The sequence below is a fragment of the Triplophysa dalaica genome, chromosome 9 (assembly GCF_015846415.1).
Source record: "Triplophysa dalaica isolate WHDGS20190420 chromosome 9, ASM1584641v1, whole genome shotgun sequence".
NCBI lineage: Eukaryota > Metazoa > Chordata > Actinopteri > Cypriniformes > Nemacheilidae > Triplophysa > Triplophysa dalaica.
In genome coordinates this window covers 18,796,963-18,813,689 of record NC_079550.1, presented here as the reverse complement: position 1 = coordinate 18,813,689, position 16,727 = coordinate 18,796,963, and positions in this window count along the sequence as shown.

Below are 16,727 nucleotides of genomic sequence, written 5' to 3'. Positions count from 1 at the left end.
AACATCTACTTCTCTCTGGCCATCACTGTATTTTCTCGATACTCATTTAAAGATCAACCGTTTTACAGATTGCAAGAACTATTAAGAGAAACAGTAAGAAAATTCATGGGTTTCAAGATTATATTACACTGCTGATTCATTTCTTAAATGTTCTATAATGGAAAATATCAAACACATCATTTTAAAATTACGCTTATGAATTTTTTGTCATCCACCTTCCCAAAAAGCCCAGGAGATAGAAATTAATCTCAGAAATTAATCAAGTTTAACGTTTTTTAACACATATAAACGATGTGTATCTGGCTTTAAAATGTACTCAAATAAGTTTATATATTGGACTCAAACTTAATATATATATTCCAGGTATCTGAAATGCTGTCATCTGTGGACACTTTGCTAATGAAGTGTTACAGTTACAGTATATTGCAAATCTCGATTAATATAACACACTAACGCTTTTATATACACCCACACGCATCAAGCTCAAGCTCTCTGATTTAAACACGATTGGATTTCATTTAGATTTAAATAAGAAACCAGCAAGCACACGATGCTTGATTAAGAAACCGCAAAGTCAGCTGCTGGAAAGGTGGAAAAATAGTCAAAGACACATTTTGGCCCCAAACCAACTCGCAATATGAGACTATCAGCAACCTGGGTAATCACTTCAAACTTACATTACATTAGTTTAATTGGTTTGAATTTATTGCTTTAATAATATTTCTGTAGAAATGTATTAGGGTGCGCAAATACTGTCTTCACTATGTGTTGCCTATAGTGACAAAGAGGTGTGATAACAGTCGATTGATAAACGACAATGCATTATTTCATAATATTTCATTATTGCATGTTAGTAACGTTGAAACTTTTATAAGAAAGACTTTGAGCCGACCAACTCAAAGTTTTGATAAATGGGGTGTTAAAAACACGCGGCTGGTGTAAAACAGCTGCGATTGCAGCATATTTTAAAAGCCCATGAAAACTGGGTATCATGGTGGTCATTTTATTCCCTGGCCTGTGGTCATGTCAGTGTTTCAAAAAGTAGCCCCGAGGTATAAAAGTTAACTATACCTCGCAAGGCACAGTAAGGAAAGGCAATAAATGTCTCTCGCCAAAAAGACAACATACAAAGTGCTTGTGTATATTCAAGATAAAGCTATAAGATAGGCTTTGAAAATAAAGGCTTTGATTGATTTCCATTTTAGTCTCAATGGTGAAAGGAAAAAACATCACGGAGGAGAAGAAAGAGCGGGAGAAGTACAGTAAATAGTCTGCTATAGTGTCTTTAGATATTTCTTTCCATTTGTGGCCTAAATGACACATGGGTGTCTTGGGTCTGTATGTATCTCCCCCGATCCACCCGCCCAATGGATTCTCTCCATCCCTATTAAAGCCAGCAGTATATATAAAACATTAATCTGCTACCCAGCATCCCAGAGCTATTTACAATCTGCGGTACTGTAGAGGGTTGGACGCTCAGTAAAGGAATGGAAGGGAAAAAAGAAAACAACATCATTATTCAAAGCGGTCGATTAATTCAGCGCTTCACAAGTGGCTGTTCGGGAGCGTTTTCCTACTCCATGGACTCTTTCTCTCCTTTGACAAGGCAAGCAAAGACACAGACCAGCTTTACCTTTTAAACGCTTTGAATTTGTCACCTTAAATGCACAAAGGTCACGTAATGCCAGAGTACCGCAGGGGAAAATAAGGAGAGTGTTTGCTCTAAACTGCAGTGTGTATTTGATAGAGTTGCAAAAATGATTCTCGAACACACACCCTCATCCGCCATTGGTCGACAGACAGATGACGCTGTGTCGGGATGCTCAAACAAACGCAGCACTGTTTTGAGTATAAATGAACATGTGAATGGGCTACTTGTTGAATGCACACATTAAGAGGTCGTTTTTAAACATTGAAAAAGAACACGCTTCACCATTATGGAAGCATTTACAATGTCTTGCACTTGATCCAATTATAGAAAAATACAAAGTAAGTCTGGTAGAAGAAATCCGAGTCCAACGAAATGCATAACAGAGTAGGCGTCAAAAACAATGTTGCGTGTACACAAAACCGCACACCATATATATGAGGATTTAAAGAATTGATAGAAAGTTCATGTTGGCGACATACATTAGTCCATTGCTTGCTTTATAGACTCTGCTACATATTTTTTGATGAGAAAAAACATGCTTTTCCCTGAAAGATCCAGTGTGGAGAGGAAATAAACAGGCACTGATGGTTAAACAGCAGCTTTCTGTACTTGATCTGCTGGCATGGAGTAAACCCTGGAGAGAGAGAGAGAGAGAGAGAGAGAGAGAGATGAGTACAGTCCATAGTTCATTGTGACAACTTTGTTAACATCGAACCTGTTGCTGAAGCTGTATTTACAAAAATAAACAATCAGAAATTTTAAGGTTTCTGAAAAAACCTTTAAGGGTCCGGTGTATGAAATTTTATAAAATATTTACGAAACGTGCTCTTGTAGAGCAGTTTGTCCGTTCAGGGCTACTGTAGAAACCTGCGGTCGATGTAGATAGAAATAGCTCATTCGAAGGTCATAAAAACATAAGGCTTCATTATGTAAGGTCTTAAAGCACCTCAGAACACAAGTTATGTATATTACATTCATTTCTGTCAATAGATCCTCTAAAAAATTACCGATGGACCTCGTAAGAAATCTCAAGATTTTAAAGACGACACATTTTTTTTTTCTCTGAGGTCCTCGTCTCATGTTAGTAAATGTTGAACGAGTCTTTTTTGCAGCTCAGTTTAAACACTCTTTCTAAACTTGTGAGACGTCCCATTGTATTTTTGCGCTTGAAAAGAACAAGATTCCTTGTGACATATGACCCTTTCAAACAGGTCAGACACACCAAGCTAAACATCTACACGGACCCGTTGCGACAGCAGCAACAATGCCGGGGCAAATTTACAGAGCCGGGCTGATTTTAGGGTCAGTTACGGGTCATAATGTACACAAGGCGATATATCTGCATTTATGTGAAAAGAGCTTAAGTCTAACTTTGATTCTGAATAGAGGGACATTCATCACAGGGTTCAGAAGCCGGGTGAATGGAGCTCTTTGTGATGACATAATCAAGCTGTTTAAACATTCGTGCTCTCTTCAGGTAAGCGCGCTCTAATTTGCCTCCGTGATGAATTCGTTTGCAGTTTGCATGTCTTATGAATCCCAAGGTTGGGTGTTTAAAGTGTCTTGCGAGTCATTTTGCTTTTATTCATTTTAGCGAGCGTGCATGTTCAGAAAGGCTCTGTGGTGATCCACAGGGCCAGTGGTTGCCGTGTGATTAAGCCCCCTTTCAGCCGACCCATCACTCAACTGCGGGAAAAAATGGCCTGGCTCAGCTCACCGCATTCCCCCGGGGTAACCCGTAATCCCGCTGAAGAATTTAACCTCAATAAAGAAAGAGAACGAAAAAGAGACGGAAAAAAAGAGGATCTTTAAGCGTACTTTGTGGAGGCAGGTGTCACACAAACCTCGTTCTCGCATATCGCCGCGCTCAGCAACTTGGCAAAACTGATTACTTTGCAAAGCAGGAGAGCATAACAGCCAAATTCAGTTTCACAACCTATCAGAGCCACAAAACGGGAATGTGAGACCCGAGAGAGAGCACAATGCTGTTCTTTGCAATTTTTGGTTTTATCTTTAAATGCACTGTAGATTTGAGTACTAGAAGAGGGAAATGAAGTTTAAAAGGGAAATTTTGCTCTAGGCCGTTGTCTCTAGGCCTGACATTGGAATTGCAAAAATGATGTTTACGCAACACTCTTCTAAACACTGTCTGTCTTTCATTGGTCGGGATCGGATGACCACACCCCAAACTGGGCTCATCGGCTGAGCCAGTGTTGCTGTGTTATGTGTGGACAGTAGAATACGAAATATTAAAGGAACAGTTCAACCGAAATTAAAATTCTGTCATCATTTACTCACCCTCAAGTTGTTCCAAACCTGTATAAATGTATTTGTTCTGATGAACACGGAGAAAGATATTTGGAAGAATGCTTTACCAAACAGTTCTTGGCCACCATTGACTAGCATGCTTTTCATATTTCGTGGTTCTGTTGAACACAATAGAAGATATTTTGAAGAATGTAGGAAAGCAAACCATTCTGTGGCACTTTTGACTTACCATTGTCATTTTTCCTACTATAGTAGTCAATGGTGGCTTTGAACTGTTTGTTTACAAACATTCTTCCAAATTTGTTTCTCTGTGTTCATCAGAACTTAGAAATGTGTACAGATTTGGAACAACAAGGAGTAAATGACATAATTTTTATTTCTGGGTGAACTTTTCCTTAAGATTTAAGATAAGTTTATATTTCCTGAACCTCCGCCTAAGAAATAACCACAGTGCTACTCAGTCTTCGCATACAGATGTGCGCGTGTGCATGAACATCAAACTGACTCTTCATGTGGTTTATGACACGGGTTCAGATATTCAGGTACAGACGTGTTGAATGTAACTATCTGTTTGTCACAAGAACAAAAATTTGTACTAACATGCACCATAAATTGCAACACCTTTTTTTCCACCTTCTTTCTCTCTCCCAAGTAAACACACAAACTGGTTTGGGCAGTTTTCTGCCTGACTGTTTCTGTCCGAAAGCATCAGGAAAAACTCTTGAAGGCAAACAACTGTGTGTTTGTATTTTTTACACACTTTTCATCATATATCTGCACTCTCTCAACTTTCCCAGCTAGTTTATAGTAGCAGGTTTAATCTTGTTTGCGTTATCCATCGCTTGACTTGTTTTCTATGTTTCTCCCTTTGTGTTTCTCATACGTGTTGCTAACAGCTCAGGACTTGAGTGAAGTTTGACAGATACCTGGAAGGAGTTTTCAACACACATGCCGCAACATGCTCCTAATGTTGGCCTAACCCTTCTACATGGCTGCCCTCCATTGTCTCATCTCTCGTGAATCGTCATATGTTTAGTGGGTTACCAGGGATTCGCAGAGCTGTTACCAACCTGACAGGTCGGACCACCCCAAAAGTCGATGGGTGGAGCGCAAAAAACACCTTGTTATAAATAAGTACTCGTGTCACTCAACATTTCAGGCATTAAAGCTTTGATGAAGAGGTACAATATGTAAGCTGAGGACAGACGCTGAATCTATAGCAGTTAATGCTGCCAAATCCCTCTTGAGCAGAGAACAACGCTGTGTTCACACAAATTTCAGGGATCGTAAATGATTTCTGGTTCAACACCATTATTGAATGATTTATAGAGTGTATAAACACGCTTCAGTCAGATGCATTGATTGTTTATAACTTTTTCCAATATAAAGCCTTGGAACGATTTAAGAGACCATTTCAAAGTTATTTTTTAGAATTTACTATGCGTTATGGTAAAAGGATCATTTTAGTTTATTCTGTAAATTACTAACAATATTTCTCCCAAATTTCAAATAAAAGTATTGTTTATACTTGCATTTATTTGCAGAAAATGAAAACTGGAGAAACGGGTCAAAATGACAGAAAAGATGCTCTGTCATTTTTCAGACCTCAAATACCGCAAAGAAAACAAGTTCATATTCACTTTAATATTTTAATATATTTCATGTGTCTTGAAGTGCTTTCAGTCTTTCACATTCCTGTTGGATGACTTTGTAACGCCTGATATTTGATTTTGTTGAAATTCAAAAGACACTGTACTAGAATGAATGGCCACAATTCATAACATTTGGAAAATTTGGAATGGTCTCTTAATTTTCTCCAGGGTTGTATGTTTGTCTGAAGCACATGTTACTTCAAATTGCTAAAAAGCAAAACTAAGCAAATCTTACCCCTGTTCCTGACTCCGCAAATAGCGCCTGAAGAGGATAGAACCTGTAAAAAAAGAGAGAGATATTTACAGAGACATGAACTTTATTAAATTCTTTCATGCTCCAAAAAGTTACGGGAGTGGCCATGGTGACATCAGCTCTCAGAACACTAATGAACTTCTTCTATCAGATAAACCAGGGCGTCGCACACACCCATCTGTTTGGCTGACAAGACTTTGGCCCGCAGGTGTGTGCCGTCACTCACTGCACACCTGGGAGATATGCTGCCAGTTTCAGCGCTTGTAAAATAAACATCAATATCAAACTGTCATTTCACATTACAAATATTTTTATATTATATTAGGCTACGGCTTGCGCTCCGGAAACCTTATGAATATTAGAATGATAACATGTTCCCAGGTGTGCAAACTGCGCACATTGTGGTCTTTAACAGTTCAGTGCCATATTTATTGACAAAAACAACTAAATTACATTTAATGTATTATTTATCAAAAGTGTTTTACAATACCTTTTTCACAGATTATTCATGAAATTATTTGTGAGAGTTCTGAGTCTACATCTTTGCATATGCATAAAATAAGAACGAAATAAGCAGAATTACAGTAACTTACCTCCAAAAGCAACTACGGCCAACGCTACAAGGCTTGCGGCAGCTATGATGATAACCATTGTCCAATCTAAAAAACGAATGAATAAAACATCAGATATCGTCGTTAAACGACACATCGCAAAATTAAGCAATGAAATGTTCCAAATAAAAAAGCATTTGAACCTGCGCTAGTTTCTTCTTCTGGTCCTTGAGACTTCTTTAATTCGGTATTTTCTCCAGACGGGATTGTATTCTCTTGAGACAAGGAAACATAAGCAGAGGATATAAACAGTGAAATATATGTTATAGGATCCACATCATCCACACCAAATGAAATTCCAAAAATCATTTCAAAAACAGGACGCTCCGTTCTAAATGAAAGCCATTAGTCGATGTTGCCAGAGGGCTGCCTCGACAGATTTTTTTCTTTGTTAAGAGTTAAGAGCCTTTCATTGAAGTGTGAATATCTCAGGACACATATTACAGTGATGTCTGTCACAAAGTAGTGCAATTTATGTGAGGTATCCCTTTAAGAGCATTTTTAAATTAAGCGTTGACAGGAAATGATGCAGCGCAGCCAGGTTTGAACCAGTTCTGTATGAGGTTTTCGGACCGACAGCCAGAAATCTCTTTTCCCTGAAATTAGATGGCAATTGAATCATAATTCTAATCGTGCACATACTGGAGAGCTTCACTATGCTCCTAACCAGCGCCCACCCCTCTCATAACAGCCTCTGGCCAGAACTGGTGAGCACGGCTTGCTTTAACAGCCGAGTAATTCTATCAGAGAGCAATCATTCCACTGATGAAGATGGACAGATCCTCGCAGGGGAGGGCTGGATGAGACTGCCAATGTCCATTAATGGGACGGACAGGGGTGTGGACGGAGCCCGGGCTATCAGCCTTGCTGTGCGGGGACAGGCTAATTGATTGCTTTCAGGAATTAATGTGGCGGATGAACTGCTCAGGTCTTACAGTAACAACGTGTCTTGTGGGTGCTGAATACCCACCTTCCACCACATCGGGCTCCTCATCCTCAAAATCTGGGTGATGGAAATGGAAGACAATCAAATAAAATAGACACTGTTAGAATATGTACAGTATCATTTGTCACTAAATCGGTAACATTTATTTACGTATTTATAGATAATATTTCAAAACCAAAAAAACGTTTATTTTAAATCACGTAAAAGACCATTAATACATGTGAATCTATTAAAGACAAGTCCAGGTCACGTTTCGCCCCAAAACAGGATCTGGTTCTAAAATGTAAAAATCCCCTTTTGAATTTTATGTGAAATTTTACCCTAAACAACTTTTATTTATTTAATTCATACAAATTTAGAGCTCACCTCCAGAAGTAGCTCCTTCTGTGTCTTCTGATGCTGCAGCTGTTCATTTGAACGAGAGAAAAAAAGATTACAGCTTGAATGAACATACTGTAAACATTTAAAACAAGGCTAACTTTAAAAGAACGTATAAGATGACTATATTGTATAATGGAAAGCAGCATTTGTCTAATGTTGTCTAATAGCGAATTGACACCGTTTGATGACAAATCTAGCAGCTGTACAAAACGCACTTTGAAAAGTGATGGATAAGTTATTGATAGAGCTGGATCACAAGCTGTCAGTGAAACAGATGCTGGAGACAGATATGTGAAGAGATGGATGGAGTAAAAATAAACATCAGAATAGAAAGGACAAGAACTTTCGGATGAAAGTACAGCAAAATATCACAAATGTAGCTCAAATTAAACCTACCTGCACATCGAAGAATCAAAAACAATAAGAGTATACGCAGCATCTTCGAATTCTAGGAAGAAGAGAGAGAACAAACGTTAATCTACATATTATGATGGATTTTTGAAAAAGCTTTTTACAGCTCTGATGAATTACATGTAGAGATTTGATCAGTAAATGGAATAATTTTTTAGTTAAGTTAATTAGTTAAGTTTTATTTTTAGCTAATGCATTAGTTTACATGAATTAACTATTTAATTTTACATTTTGTTACTGTTAGTTCACACAAAATGAAATACAATGCTTCACTGTGCAAAAACAAATGTGTTTTAATAAATATAATTAAATTCGATTTTTTTTAACAAATGTTTCTTATTGTACAAACTACCATTTCTGTTAAACATTAAAAGACAGCTTTATTTCTGGGACACAACAGATTACAATTATTCATCACAGCATGCCAGTAAAAATACATCTAAATGTTCATAAACTAGGAATTAAGCTAGGAACATATGTGGTTTAATAGAAACGTTTCAGTTCCCCAAATAGGCTGTCGTTTCATGTTATCACAAATTTACGGAGGCCGGACTCAAGCTATTCCACAGCTCATGGTTTGTCAACCTGCGATATGGTCTGCGCTCGAGAGAATGTAGCTTTTTGCCCGAGCAGTTAGGCAGGCACACTCAATTGGAAACTAAATGCTGAATGCCATGAGGTTTTCTGTGGCTCCGGCTGACCAGACATACTTCTTTATTTTGAACAGTGTGCAAACATTGCGCAAAGGCTGTTATGGGTATATGTTGTCTCTGTCTCCTCAAAGGTTGTACGATTTTGTGGATTTCTGTCCATCTGTGTCGACGATGTTGATTTTTCCGACACAGGAAAAAACGAATTTGTCTGTCAAACCATGTATTAGATTAGGGGTTTTCAAAGTGGGGTCCGGGGACCCCCAGGGGGGGCCCCAGAAAACAAAAAAATTCCTGCGCTGTTAAGACTGGTTTTGTTGTCCAGGGTCACAGATCACAACATAAAGTTGCAGTTTACTTTACGTTTTTGTGTTTGCATGGGTTGAAGTCAAATGACGACTGCTATTTCTTATTTAACCAAACTCAACATTTCAAATTATAATTATATGTTGACCGTTGTAAATCAGGAAAAGATATTTATGTACTTAACCAAAAAAGTTACAGATTGCTGTTTATTAATTGAAGAACAAATATGATTATTTGATTTATTTTTTGCTAGGAGACCAGAAGCCAGAGAATCTTTTACCCCACAGTTCCCGTAACAGTAAGAAAGTGATTCATTTCAAACTGCTTTACCAGTTATTTACGAACCCCACACCTTTATGATTCGACAGCCTCCCTTGTCAAAACATCTGACATGCTGCCAAACGACTTGACTCCTGCCCCTTCCATTCATCAATAATCCCAAAGACAAATGCACATGCTAAAGCGAGGAACCTGCTTCTTCGCCTATTCTGATTCTTCTTGCAAGATTTTATTACTGGATGTTTCCCAGAAAAGCCTGACGTTCATAAAGCAGGCAGATGTTTTACACACACAGATGGCTGAAGTGAACCTTCACTTAACAATAACGTCCCTTATAACAATAATGCCTATTTGTTTAGTTTCCACTTTTGACAAGGAAATCGGAAGTATTCCGGGAACTACCTTTCCTGAGTTCCAGCTAAATGTTCAAATATAGCACATGGTTTGGCCATACAATTAAACGGTTGTTTTTCCCTTTCATCATTTTACATGGCAATCCCACAAGCCCCCGTTCTCCATCCCTCCATTGTGTTGGACCCCCACGTCCAGGTGCTTATATGTTGTGTGATGTCACAATGGGAACATCACACTACACAGGAAACTGTTACACAACTGCTTTATCCATTCATGTTCTATAACTCAAACTGCATCGGCACTCCAAACAGATTTCCAATGCACAGACCTAATGGGAACCGAGCGCTGAATATAGGTGGCGTCTTGGGGTGTGTGTATCATTATTGGTGTGAGAAACAGGTAATAGGTGTGAGAAATAGATGAAATGAGTAATGCTTTTGATACAAGCTGAAATACCTGAAACTATAACGTCAGAAAGGCTGCCGTGATCCTTAAAGGTCTATATTTGTTAGTCTAATTGAGTGAATCATATTGTATCTGGCGGCCTGGAACACTTGCAATGTCCTTACTTGACAGAAGATTGGAAGCGTTGGAAAAAGGAATAAAAGACATAAAATGAAGCATCGTGCTAGACGTTAATTGGACAAAAGAAAAACAGGCCAGCTTCATAAAGTGACAGAGATTAGCGTATGATGCGTATGATCTCCTAATTTGAGATTTCCACGCTCATTTCAGGCCGTCACGGCGAGAGAGATCCTCTCAATTAAGCTGTTAATCACAAAATGCGGGTCTGGTTTTTGAAGTGAGCACAATCGAAGCTTCTAATAAATGTGACAGCGAATCTCCCATGAACAGTAACCTACAGGCGCCAGAAACACCCTCCCCTAAATTCCAATTTGGTGAGCTGGGCTGCCTGGAAGAAATAATAAACTGAACCAATTTGGAAATATTTATCACAACGTCCTAAGCGGAGAGTTGACAGTTCTCCTGAAGCTTGTTTTAGCGCACAATTGGGCTAATATATTCTTGTGTATTTGAATTCAAATTGAATCCGGTCTATTCTTTAGATTTTGCACTTGTTTTCTGCCACCTAATTTGTGCGCCATCATTAATACACACGACGCTGCCCTGCAGCCACAGAGGAAATATCACTTACATAAATCATGAAATCATAAACCAACAGAAATACATAGGTTCCTTCATCGTTTCATTCTTTCAATTGCATCTGTTGTTTTTTCGTTTCAAATTTAGCCACAAACAATAAAAAGTGAAGGGAATATACATGTGCCGATAGGACTATTCAAAGTTTTGATACATCTGATAATATTTATGTTTCCTTTGTTCTGTCTGATCTCAGGTCTTACGCTTAAATACTGTTTTTAATAAAGTAAATAAATATACAGTACATTCTTGAAACCAATTAGGCATGTTCGATAGAAAAGAAGACAGACAAGTTGTGACTAAGAAACGGACTTGCTCTGTGCTTAGGAAAATTAATCTTGTCTGATTGTTTAGTTAGTCATAGAGTCATAAACTGTCGATGTCTGAAGCAAATCTAGGCCAGGCATACTAACAACTCCCTGTTGAATCAGTTAGTCTGGCAGTAATGTCAGCACAAATTTCAGCATATTACACTATTAGGAAGGAACATTTTTCAAAACTATGCTTCTTTTCTCTTAAACTTTCACATAATGAAACAAAAGTGTTGCGCTCAACTCTTAACACGGTTTTAAAGTTCATGGTGTCTTATCTCATGAAGGCTGTTATATTTTCACAGCACATATTGTTTCTCTGTTCCTCGGTGTCATGTCACAAAGCAAAATAATTTTTGCTGCACGCATTGTCCTTTATTTCCCACTTCCATAATTATGGGTCTGACATACTGTATCTCATGACCGATTCTAAGCATAACTAAGAGAAAACCGTACGTCATTGCTATCACCAAGCGGGAACCGCCGGCCTCAACTCCACATGTTGAGCTGCGTGATTTTTCCGATTTGGCCTGCGAGTGAAAGACGGGCAGAAGAGTTCAAGGATAATCTATATAAAACAAACAAACCATTTTAACAAGTGTGTCTCCTCCTTCTAAGGCAAAGGTTAAGTTATGGGGAAACAGGAAGCAGAAATCCTGTTTTGGTTGTACTTCCTTTAAACAGTCCTACAGTATTACATGAGCAAGATACTATGTTTACATTTATGCATTTGGCAGATGTTGAAATCCAAAATGCCTCGCAAGTGCATTCACGTTTGATGTTTTATCCTTATGCATGTTCCATTGGGATCGAACCCGTTAGCTTAGTACATTTTTTAGATCATCTCGGAATAGTTGCAATTCAGCAATGACATGGCAATGACGGCAGACAGCACCTACGAACAATAGTGGATACATCAAACATTCATCAAAGCGCAAAGGAATAAAGACGAATCCATTGAAAATGCCGAAAAGCACAACCTCAGAAGCATGCTTAACCACAGCCAGCAACCACATGACGATAATATAATAAGGGTCTGGTTATGATCACACGAGGTTTGTGTCGCACGTTGTTTGCTGATGGAGATCGACATCAAAACTGATTGACAATGCACACTTACGTACTGTGAAAGAGTGAAAAGGATCTGAATAAGGGTCAGAAACCTGCTGAGAGAAGCTTTCAAGCCCATGTAGGGGAAATTCTGCAGACAAACTCAGCAGACGGTGACTTGTGGTGTGGTTTGACATTTTATGCAGCTGTGACGTTTTTAAGGTCCGCTGCACGGACGTCAAAACCTTTAAAACTGAAATGAAAGCGTTTGAATATGTTTGCGAAAGTCTAGGGGAAGAAAATGTTATTGGTGTGAGCGACACAAACATATTGCGTAACCTCCCATCAATATTTGAAAGTTAAGGCGATTGAGCAAACAGTCAGACAAACTTTGGTCTACTCAGTCTCGTAAAACCGTACTTTAACCGAGGTTAAAGTAGGTTTAGCTACAATCTAAGAAATGCTGGGTTGTTTTAAATCATGGATAGGTCACATTTGAGTGAATTTAACCGTGTGTTTCAATTAAGATAGAAAATATATATATTTATCAAAACGAAGCATTAAAACTGTCCACTAAGTTGATTCAAACTTAACCATGAACTGAAAAAACAGCCTTTCTTGGGTGTGTAGTGGAGTGTACCGAAGGTTATATCCACACTACAGAAGCACACTGTTGCCTCTCCAAAAATAAACCAGCACATTTTGTGGATGAAGAAGTTTCTGTTCCAGATATGTCTCAGGAATGAGTTTTGAGTCAGAAAACTGCCCAAGCATCCAGCCATTTATTACTCCAACACATATCAAAACAACAATAAAACAAAGTTTTATCAGATCTTCACCAACTTAACTCACCACTTCCTTGCAGGATCTGCTGGTCTTGATGCTGTGTGCAGGAAGCAGATCTGACACAGCGTACCCAACTACACCCGGCTTTCTTTGCGCGTTTCTCGCGCTGCGCCACGTCAATGCCTACTATAGACATTCTCAGCGCGCACAATATGTTTGCATGTATCTGATTTTAACAATAATATAATATAACTTCCATTAACAACAACAGTCTTGGGGGTTGACACAAATGCGCAGAAATGATTTTTAAAGGTTTGAGTTGCATATTCCTTGAAGCTTGAAAAGCGAGGGTGTGAAACGAATCTTGTCTGAAGCGAAAGTTGTCTGCCACAAGGTCTTTGATATGAAAAGACTAAGTTTAACGCATCAAAGTTTGGAAACCTAACGTGAGCGTGACACCATGCAAGTTATTGCGTGTCGTTTCCTTCTCGTCCTTTAACCCGAATTACCCAACTGTCAAAATGCACCTTATTATTCCGTTTAATGTAAACTATTTCCTATGTCACTGCTGCTTAAATGAAGTTTCTGTAACGCTGTTTCGAAACAATGCAACATTATAAAAATACGTAGTTGAACGGAACTTGAGTTATACAGAAGCGCTTCATACGAACCAAATGCGCAGGCAGTGTTATATCTGACAGCGCATCTCTCGAAGGTGTCAGACTTGTGTCTGAAGTGTGTTAGAAAGTGCAAAATTTGGTATTGGCTTCTTTAACTTTCGCATAACTAACCAAGAACCCAGCCTGCAGTAGAATCAATGTCTATGAAAATGTACAGGGACGCAGGGACTGTAACCTAAAGAAGATGCAGCTTGTGCAGAGTTGTAGAAGTAAGCCAATACGTTACTTTGTTATATAATGTATTAAAAAGGCATTTATGCATTACATGGGAGATTATTTAAAAAGTTGCTCAAGATCTGTTTATAGTTACAAGCCTAGTAAGTCAAACCACAGTTTATTTTTGCATGCCTAAGTTATGTAACAAGCCCCTTTGGATTTTTATAGCACACAGATGAGTTTGTGGTACAAACATGTCAAGCAAAATATGGTTTGTGGTGTCAACAAATACTGCTACTATATTTAGTATGCGTGTCTATGCACAAATGGAACTCATTTCAGTCACATACTTAAAATGACACATATGTTTAACTTCAATGTAATGGAGAAACATTCTTACTTTCAAGACGTCCTCACTTCTGGTGCTTCAGAAAACCACTGAAGAAAAAAATCCCTCTCAGCACAGTTCAGACCGCTGCAAGAGATGTTGCTGACATGCGTTTATGACTGTGTTATACGCGTACATGAGCTCCTTTGTCAACCTTGGCAGAATGGGAACTTCCTGGCTGTCTTAACCTCAGTGCGCTTTTGACAGGGCCGTGATGTGAATGTCTCATTGGCTGAGGTTCCACATGAAACTTGACACCTGCAAGTTTTACCTATGCTGACTAGGTGTGGATGTGTACAGAGTGTGTCATTGAAATGTATGTAGGGGCCTGTTCTGTTTCAATATATACAAGTTAACGTTCTGAAACTCCCTCGTGCATTTTCAGATGAATGATTTATACAGTATAGTGAGTAGATGTAAATGCTGTGAGGAAGAGTCCCATGAATCTCGATGAATTTCTGTTTCATGAATCTTGTAGTTTTGTATGAATTAGATGTTGACAGAGATAAGGGCCTGGTCCGCCCCTCGGGTGCACAGTATCGTGGTGAACATCATGATGAATACTATCATTTGTCTTTAACCTTCCACACATCATTTCAGAGGAACAGTTCTCAATTCTTAAAAATCTGATTAATAATAGAATAAATGAAGAAGACAGGAAAGAAATAGAGACGCGTGTTAAAAAAGCAATTGTCTCCACCATCAAAAATGTGTCATTTTAATATGAACTTAAACATATATATGTACGTGTGTTATAATGTCCACATTCCTACACGTCAGCAAATGTCTCATTTTTGTCCGTCTCTGTTTTATTTAAAGAATTTTAGTAGAAACATCTGACATCCCAAAATTCTTTTGAAAGAGCACCTTCTAAAAGGGATAGTTTTCCCAAAAACCTAAGAAGTCTATCATGAATTACTCAACCTCAAGTGTTCCAAACCTGTATAAATGTCTTTGTTCTGTTGAACACAAAGAAAGATATTTGGAAGACTGTTAGGAACTGAGATCTCTGGGCACCGACTGCGATTAAAATGGTTCTTCAAAATGTTTATTTTGTGTTCAACAGAACAGAATTAATTCGTACGCAATAATTCCTTCTGCTTTGGGTAGTCAATGCTGCCCCAGAAACATTTATTTCTGACATTCTACCAAACTATCTTTCTTTGTTTTCAACCAAACAAGAAATTTGTACAGGTTGGGAACAACTTGAGGGTAAATAAATCACAATAGAATTTTCATTTTTGGGTGGACTATCCCTTTAAGGATCAATTATTCCGTCGTGTACAGGATGTATCTTACAGAACATGTAGACCATTCAAAATGATCCAGAAAGCTATTTTAAAAATTGATTGAAGAGGAAACCACACGTTCACACTGTGCAGAAGTGCTGTCCTGTACATATTGTTATACTTGTGCCTCTTTTGTGTCATTGAAATTGCATTTTTGCACATTCAGCATGGCTGTTTGTTACCCAAATCGAGAGAACTTTGTAGCGAGATCTACACTTCACTAAGCAATAGGCTACCGGCCTAATTTAAATCAGGCAGACTGCATTATCTCTGCTGAAGTTTTCTTACGTCGTGCATGCCAGTAGTGAAAAGCAGGAGAACTTTCATTCTGGGTGAACTGTACCTTTCAAATCGTAGGAACAGATTTTGCTTAATAAATAAAGATTCTCTTCTATCGCATTACATGTAAGAATCATGATCAAGCGTTGAGCAACGTGCCCGCTTATTCACACTTCATGGCTGTTAACAAACAAGGTAAGGGATGAATCAATCACATATAATCCACCTGAAGTCAAGGACAATTCTCCTGTCCTTCAAATCTGAAATCAAGCCTTGACTTGCTCAGCCAACTCCCATTAGAACATATGCATGGACACAATGGTTTGAACAAAATACTTTTGCAGAATCAGATCTGCTGTTGTCAATGGAATAGAATTGCTACTGGTATATTCAAAAAGGGGTGTCTGGTTTTAAAAGGACATCGTGAAAATGAATAGAAATTCTCCGATTATTAATTCACCTTTATGGTTTTCTATAAACCGGTGTGATTTTTGTTTATGAAAATGTGATGAATATCCCATCAACTACACTATCCAGAAGTGAATGGGATCAAAGTAAAGTCCATGTCCATAAAATTCAATTTTATTTATATGCGGTTTTACACAATGTGGATTGTTCCAAAGCAGCTTTACAGGAGAAAAACAGAAAAAACAGAAAATGTAGAACACAGCACAGTGCATGGTGTTTATAGAACAAGCGAGATCATTCTAGTAAATAATATCTAAATAATATCTAATAAATCCAATCTCCCGATGAGCAAGCCAGCCAACAATGCCCTGTGGCGAGGAACCCAACCTCCAATGATAAATAAATGAATAAGGAACAAGGAATAAATACCTTGGGAGGACCAGTCTCAGCCAGGAGG